Source organism: Podarcis melisellensis (assembly GCF_964234715.1).
Source record: "Podarcis melisellensis genome assembly, chromosome: 17".
Taxonomy (NCBI): domain Eukaryota; kingdom Metazoa; phylum Chordata; class Lepidosauria; order Squamata; family Lacertidae; genus Podarcis; species Podarcis melisellensis.
Window position 1 is genome coordinate 27,328,926 of NC_138534.1, and position 15,560 is coordinate 27,344,485.

Sequence of the window (15,560 nt, forward strand, 5' to 3'; positions counted from 1 at the left end):
TTTTACAATTTAGAATACTCATTTAAACACCCTTAAAGTATCAGTGACTTCCGTTTTCCTCTTTCCATGGTTCATTTTGCATATCATAAATCCCTTCGTATGCTACATGAGCTATACCATTCAGTATTCCATTATTACATCCTTCAAAACTTATTTACACTGTTGAATTTATCTTAATGTTGCCAATGTTTTCAAGTGTACACTGTCCCCCCCCCCATATATTCAATAAACATTTTCCAATCTTCTCTAAACGTATGTTCTTGTTCTCTATAAACTGCACATATTCTTTCAGCTTAAGTTGCCATTCTTCTTTAGTTGGGACCTTGCTCCTTTTCCATTTTGGGGCTAACAAATCACGGGCCGCAGTAGTGGCATACATAAATAGTCTTTTTTTTCTCATTCTCCAGCCACACACACAAGAGCTATTATTGCTCTTCAAGGACACCTTCCAGCTAAGTGAGAGTCCTTAAGGAAGGTTTGCAACAGTGCTAATGAGGGGTGTGGCCTGGAATAAGTATTGAGGATCTAATGGAGAGGCCTAACATCTTGAGTCTCTAACATACAGAAGCTGATGAGAATTGCAGTCTAAAACTTCTGGACACTACACTGGGTAAAGCTGATATAAGAGGAGAATGGAGGGGGATGCATTTTTCAACGTTTATGAGAGAAAATTAGCAATTTAATATCTTTTCCAATAATTGAAACAGGAAAGGAAAATGAGTAGTATGGTAATAAACTATGACCTTCACCTGAATGGGTCAGATCTTCAAAAGACCCAATGTGTACCTAGGGAAACTTATATGAATGAATGTTCCTTTATAGATAAGTAAGAAATAAATCCCAGAATGCAGGACGGGCGGGGGGGGGGGGAGATGTCAGAGAGAAAAGTTTGAGCCTAGTTTTCTTCCCAACATGCTAAGGTGTTTGTGTGTGTGTGTTTGTAGGAATGCATTTATAGAGAGAAGTGATTCATCAGGTGAGACTATTCTGCAGTCTGAGGCAGTCCAGTCCATACATGTAAGTGTGCTTACAAGTTTATCATATATTGTTTGTAGGAACTATCAAGGACCATATTAGCTAGGAATCCTGGAATACCTTCTCCCTGCCTTGTAGGCCTTTTCCTATCTGGCCCGGGTGGGTGGACCTCTGACTGACTCCAGCTACAAATGCGGAGACTGTTGAATAGACTCTTGGGCTATAGTGCAGGAGTTGGCATGGGGGAGGGGCATTGTTACTGTTTTTTGGTATCTTTCTTTTAGATTTTGTTGTGATTTATGTGGAAATTGTGTAGCCTGGTTATGTGTTTTTTAATCGTATGTTTTTTGTTCTTGACTACTTTTGTTATGTTGTACTTCTGTATTTTTTCATGTTGTAAGCAACCTTGTTGCAAGAGGACCAGGTAGGGAGAAAAGCAAAGAGCCCTCCTAAGAGAAGCCCAGCTGCTCAGGCGCATAAAAAGACTGGGAACCTGATCAGTCTCTTGGGCAGCTAGGGGAACAAGGCCTAGTGGAAGGCATCCAAACCTTCCTTGAATGAGCCAATGGCGTTTCTATGCCCATTGGTGAGAAAGGGATTATTATTATTCCTTAAAAGGACAACCCTCAAAGATCAAGGTTGTTGCTACCTAGACCTTCCCATCATCCCTCCTTGAGTTCAGTATCAGTGGCATGTTTCAGAAGATTCAGAAGGCAGAATAGATGATACACATTTTATCGGACCCAATTTACTAGTGTGCAAAAACGCCTGTAGCAGGACCAAGTGTGCTTACAAATGTACATAGTAGTGAAAATAACATACAAAAAGGCAAAATTGATTTAAAAAATGTGAATGTTAGGCAAAATTGCCTCATCTTCTATTGAAAGCAATGGGCACTACTAATATGCTGGTGAAATTTTTTTTGGAAGACCTTTCTTAAAAATAAATAAATGCAAACTCATACAGTAGTATGAGGGACTAGATTTCAGAAGGGAAAAGAGAGAGACTGAAATTGGCAGATTCACCCATCTCTAGATGTGTGAATGAAGCATGACATTTCCACACTAAACACCTACTGTGGAAACAGTTCTAGTGTTATTTTAAAAAATGAAGAAAAGGTGCAGTTTGAGGAAAGGGGAATTTATAGTGGTGGATATCATTGTGCATGTGCATGTGAGTGCTTAATCTCTTTCCCACTCATAGCTTATCTGCCCCAAATCACCGCCCACAACTAGGTTCCAAATATGAGTTGGCTAGCAGTCTCACTGGATTTATTTCATGTATTTTAATTTCTAAATTCCTTGTGTGTGTAATGCTACCAACTAACACATCTTGCCAATCTTGTTCTCTTACACGATGAAGAGAATCGTTTCCCAAACCAGATTTTATTCCAAATTTCCTGTTTAATTGCCTTTATAAATGCTGGCTCACTGATACGTGCCTATATAAATAAAAGAAAATGTTGCTTTCTATTTTTGCAAGAATCTGAAATATTATGTATTCAAAAGCAGTCAGGCTCCTCTCACTTTCATTTAATATATGATTATCTCTAATATCATTGTAGCTACAAGTGTTACATCCAGTACATATTTTTAGATCCTGTTTGTTCTTTTATTTTGTTGGAATCAATGAGTTGTGCATTGTGCATATTATCAAATAATGGATTAAATCAAAAATAAGTTTTTAAAAAAACCAAGGCAGCAGGAGGGGAGAGAACAGAATTCTTCTCAATCTCCCCCATGCTCTGTAGCCCTATTTTGGCGCTGAATGCCAAAGATGTGCCTATTTGATCTGTTTGAATAACATTCTGTCAAAGCCCTTCAGCCATGAAACTGAGATTTTTTCATGGTCTTTGGCTGTGTACACACTATACTTTTAAAGCACATTAAAAGTACACCCCACACCAACCCCACTCAAGGAATTATGGACAATGTAGCTGGTTAAGAGTTGCTGGGAAGTGTAGTTCTGTGGGGGGTAAACTACAGGGCCCATAATTCTTTGAGCGAAAGAATGTGCTTTGAATGTGTTTTAAAGGCGTAGTATGTAGCCGGGACATGGGTGGCGCTGTGGGTTAAACCACAGAGCCTAGGACTTGCCGATCAGAAGGTCGGCAGTTCGAATCCCCGCGACGGGGTGAGCGCCCGTTGCTCGGTCCCAGCTCCTGCCAACCTAGCAGTTTGAAAGCATGTCAAAGTGCAAGTAGATAAATAGGTACCACTCTGGCGGGAAAATAAACGGCGTTTCCGTGCGCTGCTCTGGTTCTCCAGAATCGGCTCAGTCATGCTGGCCACATGACCCGGAAGCTGTACGCCGGCTCCCTCGGCAAATAAAGCGAGATGAGTGCCGTAACCTCAGAGTTGGCCAGGATTGGACCTAATGGTCAGGGGTCCCTTTACCTTTACCTATGCATGTAGCCACTATCTCTCAACCAAACTTACCTCACAATGTTGCTGTAGGAACAAAATACTGGTGGGTGGATTTTGGAAAGAACCACTAAGGAGAGGATGTTAATGTGCAGCTAAACAGTGCCTTTTTATGGGGATATTACGCAGTACCAGCACCTTTTTTTCCCTAGAAGGCACTGCTGATGAACAAATAAAATGATGTAATAAATGAAGTGTATTACTAAGTGACCAAAAACTGTATATTGTAACCCTCTTGTAGGTTGATGCACACCCCCACACACCCACACCCCCCCCAATGCAAATTATTATTATTTGTTATTTATTAAATTTGTATACTGCCCTTCACACATAGATCTCGGGGTGTAGAAATTAGGCTACAGAGTACAGAGAAGTATGATTAGCATTAGATCAAGCATTGGGACCAATTCATTCTTCCAGTTCAGGCTGCTGAGCTCAGGCACTGTGGGCTGGCAACTCCACTCTGGGTCTCAGTTTAGGTGTGAGCATTCTCAGTATTGTACTGTCCTTGATGCCAGCGGAGCTCATCCACCGCTGATAAGTCACTGTAATAGACAAGGTACTAGAGCACCATTCTAGATCTTAGTTCCAATTCCCCAAGGCAATTTTGTTTATGTCCTCATGACTCAGGTCAAGCACCAGGAAGTAATGCGCACTCTTAATTCCACAGCAGTCCCCTCCACCCTGTTATGAAACCTTTGCATCCCGACTTCAAAAACGCCACAGGCCTAATGCTCAGATTCAAACATATATTCCAGGAAGCGTTTCTCTTCATCCATGTGTTTTCCAGTGCCCTGTTTATCAGAAGAAACTCCTCCCAAGTCTATTATTTATGAACTATTTAATCGGTTTCAAGCTTGCATAAGTACCCACTAGGGACCTACAGATGATGCAGTAAAGATTAGTAATCATAATCGCTCAGGGTAGCCATGCGGCTGTGCTTGACCTTTTGATTTTTACAGCAGAGACACTGCGCTGCAGTATCTATGTAGCATTTCGTCAGAGATGGGGATTCTAGGAGAAGCCTTTCTGAATTCAAACCCTCCCCAAAATATCCATCATGGTGGTACTTTGTGAGGGAAAATGTACAGAGAGGAGAATTCTGCTGCCTTCAGAACCCCTAAGCAGTGCACTATCAAGGCACGGAGGGCCAGTTCACACATTACACATAAACTGAATTTTTTTTACCTTTGTTTACAGTACACTGAGTGGTTCACACATGCATGTTTACTGTCTGGTGACTGGGAGCGGCCGCTGTGACCATGTACCGGGAGCCAATGTAGGTTATATTTCCAAGCACAATTCAACACATCGGTGCTGACCTTTAAAGCCCTAAGTGGCTTCAGCACTGCATACCTGAAGGAGCATCTCCACCCCCATCACTGAGGTCCTCCTCCGAGGATCTTCTGGCAGTTCCCTCACTGCGAGAAGTGAAGTTACAGGGAACCAGGCAGAGGGTCTTCTTGACAGTGATGCCCTCCCTGTGGAATGCCCTCCCATCAGATATCAAGGAGATAAGTAACTATACAACCTTTAGAAAAGATCTGAAGGCAGCCCTTTTTAGGGAAGTTTTTAATGTTTAATGTTTTATTGTGCTTTTAATATTCTGTTAGAAGCCACCCAGAGTGGCTGGGGCACTCTGCCCTTATTATTATTATTATTATTATTACTACTGCTACTACTAGCTACTACATGATTTTAAATGACATCATCTGTTGACTCGCAGGTGTGAATGGGTCAACACAGACAAAATGTTCATATGTACTCAGCTATGGCCATACTAAGGGATGCGGGTGTCAGGGATATGAGCTCATCGAAGCTGCTGACATCCAGCTTGTTTACACCATGTGATTTGGCTGACTGTGGGAAACAGAGTTTCAGTCAGTTCACAGGGCAATGCACCGGAATTTGCTCAGAGTGTAATATGAGCTCTTCCTCTTGTGTATGTACAGGAAGTACATACACAAGATGCTTGAAGAGAGCAGACATGATTTTTGTAATGCTGAAGAGTCAGAAATAAAGCCATCTAAATAGACATTTCTGACCATCTCCTTCCCCTGCTGGAGGGGCAGGAAAGAGTGGGTGTGATTTCCTCTTGGCCAATCCGAGGCACAAAGTTCTGTCAATGGGTGTGCAAGGAAAGCAATTTAGGCAATCTCTTTCATGCAAACACAATTTCAATACCTTTCTAGCCAAAATTCCCTGTCAACTTGTAAGACGGGCATAGTTCCATGGAAAATATTTCAACCTTTGCCTATGACCTCTGCATACAACTGAATTAATCTGAAAGCATCCCAGCTTCTGCAACATTAGGACAACAACAACTACCATAAAAACACAGAGAGCAATCCTGGTGGGAATTTGACAGTGATTTTGACACAACTTTATAATCTGGAGTGGAAGAGAATGGGACATTGGTGATATCTCCAAATCTCTGGTTGTTTGATGAAATGTTTTCTGGATTACCTATTTTAAAGCATTTACTGGAGGAAAACATTCACACGTGCACACACCATATTACAAAATCCATTTCTTTCCTTTAGCCTCCTAAGTAATGAAACTAAACTCTGGAGTTCAAAGTATGTTTTTCATAGACTCCTTTTAAATACTGACACCCCCTGCCCCCCAAAAAAGCCCATTTGAGTGACTCCTGGGTCTGCTTTATGCTACCCCTGGCAAAATAATGATGCCTTAGAACTTGAATTGCTTTTTAAATGGTACTGAAGGTTAATTTAAACCGTTCAAATAATCTAACTCAGAATTTGCATAGGTTTACCTTTAATTAAAGCTCTTCTCTCAGAGCCATTTGAAGAGAAAAGGATGGGTAGTGATGTCAGCTTAATTATTAAATAGTCCCAAATAGATCATGCATGTGACCTAATTAGAGCTTATCTTCAGTCATGTCTGGAGGTGATGTGAATCCTTTAAAATGCCTCCTCTATTACATCTTATCTTGACATTTATATGAAAATTAGCTCAGGGAAGGTTGCCAGTAATAACTTCTTAATCCTTTTCTAGGGTGATATGGAGGTAACATATTGTTACGAAGGCTGTGCACCACCCCCAGTCTCTCCATGCAGTAGCAAAATTCCAGGAGATTCCAGGCCCTCCCCCAGTGTTGTATATCCATTGGGGAAATCTAGCGTCTTTAAGGAATATGGTTTATTTTACACAGATTTACACCTGGAGTCTTCAGTGGTTGCAGAACATTATACCGGAGGAGTGTCTCTCACTGCCCCTCTCATGTTGTTGTTTAGTTGTTTAGTCATGTCCGACTCTTCGTGACCCCATGGACTAGAGCACGCCAGGCTCTTCGCCCCTCTCTAAGCTTCAGCAAAGCAGCTGTCAGTCATGACTCCTGGTCTCTCCAAAGCAGTCAATCATGACTCCTTGTCTCTCAGTGCAGCCTTCTCCAGCCAGCCCCAACTTCTTCCTTCTTGTTCCCAGTACACCTTTAGACTTTTTTAAAATTATTATTTTTAATGACACATATTGCTGTGACATCACGCCCTCTATCACCTTGGCAGCCTCCCAAATCTTCTGTCTGTCCACTTCTTGGAGCAGATATGTGTGTGTGTAGAATTTTGGCTTCAGATTTAGGAGAGTGTGACCAGTTTGGTGGATTTATGGGAGTGCAAACGGTGCAGTCACAATGGGCGCAGAGCCTTGAAGGTGCTGCTGGGGTCACCACAACTATTATTTAGAGGTGGGGGGGCTGGATTTTAGTGTCACATAGGGCGCTGCTGAAATTTAAGACCCTGAAATCCACCATGGACTGCTTTTTACATTGGTAAAACTCAACTAAAACTATATGGCAGGCATAACACCTCCCACTCAAAGGTGAAGGAAGCAAAATGTGTGTTGCAGTCCTTTCTCATGCATATTCATGCAGAAGGAAGTCGCTGAATTCAGTGTGACTTACCCTTAAGAAAGTGTGTATAGCATTGCATCATTAGGCTCTGTTTCCAAGCAATACAAATTCAATTAACGCTTAGTGAGTGGCCAACTATACACTTGATCTGAGCCTCAGTTCCCTCCCAGCAAGTATAATTACCATTCTAATTATACTATTTTTTTTAAAGGATAACATCCTGCTTGTTCATTGACCAGAGCATGGAGAACACTTTTGGCTGAACCAGTGCGACTACTATGGAGGAACTGCAGAACTGCAGGCAAGCCCTAAAGGCTGCACAGTTATTTTTCATTAACTTTAATGAACTTTGGATTAGTCCTCGGTTGCCACGCTCATGCAAATCAATTAACTCGCCACGCTAAGAATGAGCATTGTTGCCAACTCCTGTGGCATCTTTGAGAAGCTTACTACCCTTTGGAGGCTCTTCTCAGAATTGAGTCTGGCTTACACTTGTTTTCCGACTTGCTCTTTTGTTTCTGTTGCGGAGCCAGGAGTGTTGGTGAGAGGACGAATCTGAGACCATTCTACCCTAGGGACTCAGAGCCTGAGAAGTTCATTGATATTATACGGAGAGGACTGATGTGCAGTTGTGTGAGAGAATGCCCTCTGCAGTAGTAAATCAATCTATTTATAAAATTGTCGATTAATAAGCTTAGAATGGTAAGCGGATGAAAGCTAGTGGTTTGGAAACAGCTGGAAATCTTTCTCTGCGTTTAAATGAGATTCCCATCAGAGGTTGAGTCTTTCTTTCTCTCGCTCTTACCCATCCCCACACCAGGATATGTGATTGGGCCACCAGAGAAAGATCTTTCACATCACTTCATATCCCCCTCAAAATGCAATGTTTCTTCCTGGAGTGAGTTTACAGATTCAACTTTATGAACTAGCCCCTAGGCTGAATCTACACTGGCCTGTTTAATGTTATTTTCCCCCATTAGAACTATATTAGATACAGTGGTACCTTCGGTTAAGTACTTAATTTGTTCCAGAGGTCTGTTCTCAACCTGAAAGTGTTCTTAACCTGAAGCACCATTTTAGCTAATGGGGCCTCCTGCTGCTGCTGCGCCTCCAAAGCACAATTTCTGTTCTCATCCTGAAGCAAAGTTCTTAACCCGAGGTACTATTTCTAGGTTAGCAGAGTCTGGAAACTGAAGCATCTGTAACCTGAAGTGTCTGTAACCCAAGGTACCACTGTATGTTGTTCTAATATATCATGGGGCATACTTGTGAATAAAAACATTTGTTACCCTTTTTTTTTTTTGGTCCTATGTAAGTAATAGTTGGCCATGCCATTTTCCAAAACTCTGTTTCTTTCCCTGCTGGTGGTTGTTGATCGCTTTGCTCCACTCTCTGGTGCTACATTTGATTTCTCCCTCCCTCCCACTGTGTCCTTTGTTATCTGTGCCCCTCGAATATCATTGGTGGGGTGCAGATAACAAAGGACCCGGAAGGAGGGAGAAATAAGATGTGAAGTTTGAATGCAGTAAAAAAGGTAAAATGCTAAATGCTACAAGGGGGCATATGAGCAGCATTTCACTGATACAGCAGCATAAAAAATGAAAAATTAAGTGATAAAAAAGACAAGGTAATAAGACATCATGAGCGTAAAAAGTAGGACGTTTTGTGCCCATCTACATTATGGAAAATCATCCCTTAACCCTTTCCTTAATGTTAAAAACCATGAGTGTAGATTTGCCCCTAGTTAGATCAGAATGATGCCAAAGGTTGTTTTCACATGATCAGCCCATGAACATGGCTCCCACTGATAAAAATAGTGTGCACATGATAAGGAAGTTCTGCACATGATATGTGATCTGTGCTGGTTAGCTGCTTCACACCAAGGTGAAGAACCATCATTTGTTATCGTCCACCAAAACAGACCAACCATTGCAAGATCAATATTGCAACACAAACAATGGGGAATCAGACTGCATGGTTTTGAATACGACAAGTAACTTTGGATTTGAAAAGGCACTGGAATGCATTCTTTGTATTCTAACCATTTATTTTTCCTAGCTTCATGTTGCTTCTACTTACACCAGAGCTTGAGTTTTCTTTCCAGTGCAAGCTGCTGAATTTAGGTTTCAAACTGCAGCGCAGCATAATTGCATGTATGCCATGGTTCATTAAGCACTGAACTTGACTAATCAAAAATTGATTTGGAAGGATGTGATCAATATAAGCGTCACTTATTCAAAGCCATATGCATGAAGGATTTGATTGGATTGCTTACAAAGCAAGGACTATTAATGAACAACGAGTCATAGCCGTCACCACTCTAGTGCCTTCAAGGGTCCTGAGTGGACTTAATTGTACATATAGAAAACTGTACTTTACTTCTTAAATCAGGAATGGGGAACCATTTTCAGACTGAAGGCTGGATTCTCATCAGGGCCAGATTTAGGTTTGATGAGGCCCTAAGCTACTGAAGGTCATGGGGGCCTTTATATGTCCAGCTGTCCTTTGTCAGCAACAAATTGTCACCGTTTTTTGTGTTGAATATATGCTATATGGTAATTTATGGACCTAATAGGTATCTAAAGCCATTTGCACATGTTGCCATGCAACCAGTCCATGCAGAATGTAGGCACCCTATATATAGAAATGATCAAACCAGTGATATTTTAGGGAGCAGGCTGGCAGGCAGGGCCCATTACTTACATCATAGGAGCCTACACAACACAAAACATTATTGCTGTATGTAGGTTTTATTTTATTTGTTTTTTACCTTATATTTTGGAAATGTACATCCAATTTTCTTTTCCTTTTAATTTTTTTGGCGCCCCCAAGAGAGTGGGGTGTCAATGGTGGCAGATACAAAAGCGAATGAAGGTATTGGGTTGCAAATCTTCATTTTGAATGGAGTTGCCTTTGAGTCTTTTCTGCCAAACTCAATGGAGTGAAGATGTAAAAGAAGATTTCTTGAAGGGAGAGTGAACAGCCTAGAAGCTGGAAAGCAGGCTGGAATGGGGAAGAGACACGTTTGGAATTTTAGAATCTTTTCTAATAATCAGAGCCTGTGCTGGACTACACAAGATATTATCTGGATGTTCATTTACTGTTCTGCTTTTGTATTTTAAAAGAGTTCTGCACATAAACTTTGAATAATATTTTTATGGGCCTTGAAAGTGTTTTCTTCTGAAAATATGTCAGTTCATCTGCTTCCACTCGCTTCAAACTGTGCAATATTTAATATCTGCAACAACATGCCTTGTTCCCCCTTTAATTTGATTTTAAGCAGCACTAGGCAGCTGGGCATAGCTAGGAATTGGACTCCAGCAATATATGGAGTGCCACAAGTTGGCGCCATCCATTCTCTACTAAGATTTCTTCTTCCTTCATAGGCTTTCGGTTTCATGAAATGATGCATGAATGTGCATTTGTAGATCATGTGATAGCCAAGAAGTTTCATCTTAACTGCCAAAGTCCAGTAGTTGGAAGAAGGAAAGGGATCAGCTGCACTCCAGCTTTACCCATCTGCTAGAGCTTCAGTAACCCTGCAAACTCTCTCCCCACATCTTTCCAGCTAGCAAAACATCTATCTCCATTTCCAGGTCCCAGTGACTGGAGGGAAGGAAAAGATTAGCCTGGGCTTTGCTCACCTGCCAGAGTTTCAACAGCTGTCCTTATGCTGCCTGCCATGCCATTTCCCCAACAGAATTCCCTCTTTGTTGAATGCCAGGGCCCAGTAGCTGTCTGCATACAGAGACCCTGTTGAAGGTAAACGATAGCAAATGAACCTGGCTGCAGAATCATTCTAAGAAGCAACACACAGCAAATATGAATTGAGCATCAGAGGAGAGTCCATGTATTTGCTCACTGCAGAAACATTTATTCTGTGTGGTTTAATTTTTTGCTTTTCATTTTGCTGAATTAATACAAAACACCAAAAATTAACACAGAACAGTGTAACTGTTCTGGGGTGAGATGGGGTTATGGATGAGACAGTTGTGCAGGAGGGTTGGTAGCCTTGCCTTAGGATGAAACAACTGAGAAACAACAACTCCTATCTCTTTTGTTTCAGTAGGCACTTCTGTGTTTTCATACTTCAGGAGTTGCCCTGCTGCAATTTTCAATTTTGAGTTATAATTAGCTGCACCGCTTTCTGGAACTGAAAGGAAAGGGCTGTTCTCGCACCCAGGCTGCATCTAGACACATTAAAAAAAAGTTTCAGGAAAACGTGTTGTAAAACTCATAATGAGAAATTACATTGTTGAAGGATCGAACTCTACAGCGCCATCTGGTGTCACAGTGTTATAGCGCATTTTAAATGCTGCACTTTTTTTTACTAATGTAGCTGAGTCCTCAGCCTGCTGCATGTTCAAACCTGGCTGGTTTTGCTTGATGGAGGAAAAAAGTTCAGTCACTATCAAGTTTTGCCCAGTTCAATCTTGCCCATTTGCGTGATGACACATCACGTAAAATAGTTTAGTGTAAAATTATGATACATATGGAAGTAAAAAAGAAATAAACAATACGAGATAATTGAAGAGAGCCATAACCAATCCTGTTTCTTTAAGCAGTTAAACCACACACTTTAATTCCTCTGCAAAAGTAAAGTTTTGCCACTTAACAGGGCATATATTGCATTGTGTACACGTCTCGGCAGACCTGGAGCCTAGATGCCAATTTGGAGACATACAGTGACTGCCAAAGGTATTTCAAGATATTGACTGGAGAGGTGGGGAGAGCACTAAAGCACAGCCTCCTGACAGGCCTTTGTTTGCAGCAGTGTCATCAAATGCCCTTTGGGTTGCTAATGCCAAAAACAAACAAATCACCCGCTTAAGTAGGGTTCAGTGTGCAGAGCTCTGCCAAAACACCATTATTTAAAGATGTTAGTGGGAGGCATAGCTTCTTACTCAGCCATGAAATTGAAATGAGCCTTTGAAATGGGAGAGTTAAGCATGCACTGTTAAATAGCAGACTTTATGCATGAACATGTTAGGAAGGTTTGATACCTCTCCTTAGAACAGTGCAGGCCAGATTGAGCCAGTCTCACGAGGAAAGGCCATGATCTTGAATGGGAAAAGCCATGATGATAAGGACCCTCCAAGTGTCCTTATTTTCCAGCGACAGTCCTGGAATTACAGAAGCTGTCCTGGTTTCTGATTTGATCATAGAATGTCCTGCTTTTTCTTAGGATGTCCCTATTTTCACCAGAGAAATGTTGGAGGCCATGGAGTTAGTTATGCAACCCCTGAGCCAAAGAGATAAGTAACTATACAACCTTTAGAAGACATCTGAAGGAAGCCCTTTTTAGGGAAGTTTTTTAAAATGTTTCATTATGTTTTTATATGTGTTGCAAGTTGCCTAGAGTGGCTAGGGCCAGCCAGTCAGATGGGTTGGGTGTATATTATTATTATTATTATTATTATTATTATTATTATTATTATTATTTGAATGGAATGTCCCCATTTTCATCAGAGAAATGTGGGAGGGTTTGTGATGCTGGAGTTCTATCTGACACCACCTGGAGGGCTACTGGTTCCCCATCAATGACATATGGGGATCCTCATAGAACACCTGTGTGTTCCTAGATACCCCACAAATGGATTTCTGAATGGGCAAGATGTTTGAACTTGTGTTCTGTGAAAGGGTTGGAAGCATAATGTAGAGTGTGTGCTTTTTTCAGTAGCTTATTCTAACTTGATTTTAATACAGGAAAGCAGTAAATAGGGACAATAATTATGAGTGAGCAATGGACAGGAATATCTGCATTGCTTGAGGCAAGCTCAAGCCACTCAACATTACAAACTGATCAGCATGTTTTCTAAAAAAAACTATTGCATCACAACATTAACCATTTTCAGTTAGGCCAGCTTGGATTGATGATTTGCAGAGTTATTGGAAACAGAAATAGCAGACCTTGGCCTTGAGCAAATTCATTCCATCCTGTGGTCCTTCTTCAGAGAGAGGAAGAAAGGTCTTTCAGTTTCTTGGGTCTTTTCATACCTTTGGAAAATAAATTCTGGAGGCATTTTCTACCTGTAATAGCATGCCAAGTTGTTTGTCTAAGGAAACCTGGAGAAAGACCCTTGTTCCAGAGCCTGGTTAAGTAATACCTTCCCATCCCAGGAGGCTTCAAATTAATATTTGTTTTATCTTTAATTATATTTTCTTTGAGAGACAGGGTTCTTTTGCCCAGCTGCCCTGAGAGTGATCTTTACAGAATCAATTTAGCTTCTAAAAATAAAGAGGAAAGAGGTTTCCCAATCCAGAGTTCTGAAGAAGCTGGCTTTTTGTTCCTTGTCCTTTTGCTTTTTTATGGGTTACTTTCATCCCCTGTATTTGAAGTAAATTCAATCTCTAGAATTCCCATGTAGGGCTGGGAGAGACCCCGTCTCCAACCCTGGAGAGCTTCTAGCTCTGTGGACAACACTGAGCTATTTGGACCAATATAAGACAGTTTCCTGAGTTTGTAGTGCCACAGATGTAAGCATCACAATGCATAACATACCCCATTCTTAGGGTTTCACTTATCAACAAACAAGTTTGTGCTGGAGCGATTTAGGTCTTTTGCACCTGAGCACACATGGTTCTGCATCTCCCATATTCACAGGACTTACATACTCAGTGATGCCGTAGAGCCCTAATTTAAGCTTTCACTTATAAATGACTAAAGCAATGGATGTTTTGACAACAGGTTCCTGCTGCAAATATTGCCATGACTGCCACCATATTGCTAGTATTATTACTAGTAGAAATAACAGTACTTATCATTTACATAGCATATTAGAGCATACTAGGTACAGCATCTGAAGGAATCCTCACCACAGTATTATGCCCACAGAGGAAATGTGGCGATTGGAAATATTTAATTCAATGATTCCTACTAAAGGATCTCAAAATGGCTAAAAACATCCAGCACCAGGAAGTTGCCTGGGCCAAACAATGAGAAATTGCTTTAACAGCCTGCTTGTGAGTTTTTCGATATTCTTGACAATCCATTGCTGGAAGTCTAATGCTGGATTCAGTCGACTCTTTTTTGTCTGATCCAGTTTAACAAATTGTTTTGTTGATTTTCTAGAAACTCTTACAATCTGGTCAAAGCAAAGCACTCTAGAAATCTAATTCATTTAAGGGATAAAGTTAAGCGTGTGCTTAACATTCCCCAGCTGAAATCAAAGAAAAAAGCAAAGCAAGTTCATTTGCAGCCAAATCACACCCCTGTTCAATACCGCATCCACGTATCATGCTTTTAACTATGCAGAAATCTTAGCTTTGCATATGATATTTTGTATTAACACTAGTCCCTCAATTAGGGAGAAGAAGGGGGAGGAAACCTAGCAACGTTAATCAACAAAGCAAACATATCCATATTGCGAGCAAAGTAAACATCACTTGCAGATGATTAAAATAATGCCATGGCATGCAAAGTAATTTTCTCATTCTCTGCTCTGCTACTTCAGGCACAAAAAAACCCAGGTGGCTAGCCATTGTTTATTTATTTGGATGTCTATCATAGGATGACATCTCTGGCATTTTTTTTAAAAAAAGATGTAAATTTAGTGCCAACTTTTGGCTTCTCTCTTGAGGAAGTGGGGAAAGAAGTCATTTTTCGGTTAGTCAGCTATGGGCTCTAAGTAAAGGGTTGGGTATTAGCACTGACTTGCTTAAAATATGCACTGCAAAAGAGGACCACCTGCTGCTCTCTACCTTCTGCTATTCAATAAGTACCGTATTTTTTGCTCTATAAGACGCACCAGACCACAAGACGCACCTAGTTTTTGGAGGAGGAAAACAAGAAAAAAAATATTCAGAATCTCAGAAGCCAGAACAGCAAGAGGGATCACTGCGCAGTGAAAGCAGCAATCCCTCTTGCTGTTCTGGCTTCTGGGATAGCTGCGCAGCCTGCATTCGCTCCATAAGACGCACACACATTTCCCCTTACTTTTTAAGAGGGAAAAATTGAGTCTTATAAAGCAAAAAATACGGTAACTCACTGAAGGGATTTCCTAGGCAAGTTCTCACTTCCTGACAGGAAAAATCTTTGTCACCCTCAAGCAACAGATCCACTTTTAAAAAGAAGGTATTTTTTACAGTTTGGAAAGTGATGGCAAAATGCATTTAAAAGTGTGGGAGTGAGCAAAAAAGAAGAAGGAGAGGAGTTTGGATTTGATATCCCGCCTTTCACTCCCCTTCAGGAGTCTCAAAGCGGCTAACATTCTCCTTTCCCTTCCTCCGCCACAACAAACACTCTGTGAGGTGAGTGGGGCTGAGAGACTTCAAAGAAGTGTGACTAGCCA